The sequence below is a fragment of the Trypanosoma equiperdum genome (genome assembly GCF_001457755.1).
Source record: "Trypanosoma equiperdum strain OVI genome assembly, contig: ctg_1619, whole genome shotgun sequence".
Lineage (NCBI taxonomy): Eukaryota > Euglenozoa > Kinetoplastea > Trypanosomatida > Trypanosomatidae > Trypanosoma > Trypanosoma equiperdum.
Genome location: NW_027123637.1, coordinates 2500 through 3597, shown reverse-complemented (window position 1 = coordinate 3597; position 1098 = coordinate 2500).

Genomic DNA, 1098 nt, shown 5'->3' with positions numbered 1-1098 from the left:
CGATATAAAGGCACACAAAATGCATGACAAAGAGAAAGGTAAATCGGGCCCAGGCGCAACAGATATGTTACTTTATTACCTAATCAGAATGTAAGGTAAGAGAGTTAACGGAAGATATAGTCGATTAAAAGTCATAAGATTTGAATTTTAAGTTGGAGAAAAATGTGCGGTATTATAAAGAATTGTAGGATTGTAGTCTCACAGTAGTATCGATTCAATATGCAATAAATTGCATACTGAAGGCGCTTATAATACCAGAAATAACAAGATAAAAATAGGTACAGGAAATACACGGCGTAAGTTAAGCAAAGCAAAAATTAAGGACAGCACTGCTCTCCTTTCACCTCAATAATTATTCACTATCGAGGGGATGCGAAAGTCAGTAAATTTCAACGAGGTATAACAATCCGAGTAGGTGGCAGATTAATAAGAAAAAGAAGCGAGGAGATCAACTGTCAAACAAGCAACTAGCCGACCCCCCCCCTGATCAGACAACAAAACAAAAAGGAGAAGTGGCAGCAACAGATATCGAATTGCAGCTCAAAAAACACATGCGCACAGAGGAGCAGCGCAGACAAAAAGTCATCACACAATGTGGTATCCAGTATCAAAAGCTACCTCTATCCCACACAATAACTGTCGACACAGAGCTGCTATGGCGACATATACCTTAAAACGCTAACCGCAATCTTCACAACGCACCTCAAAATTGAGAAAGAAAAAAAGAGAGAATAGAAAACGTGATGAAAAGCCCTGCATTTATAACACTGATATTTAGCCTTGTTTCAGGAGGCTCGAACGGCATACATAACAGGAAAGTGAAAATAACAACGCCTTGTGGAGCGGCGCATTACCTTCTAGAACTAGAAACAACTGCAAAAAGCGAACTGATCGCAGCTACGGCAAAGGAAGCCGCGGCACTGGAAACTGCGACGAAAATAAGACTGGTAGGACAAGCTAAAGGCGGAGCGACAGCTTACGCTGCGGAAGTAATAGCGACGGAGGTCCAATTTCAAGCAGTGAAAGCACCGAAATAAATGAAGACTGTACAGGACGATGTAATAAAGGGCATCTCAGTGGTAAGCAGGCTTGCGGGAA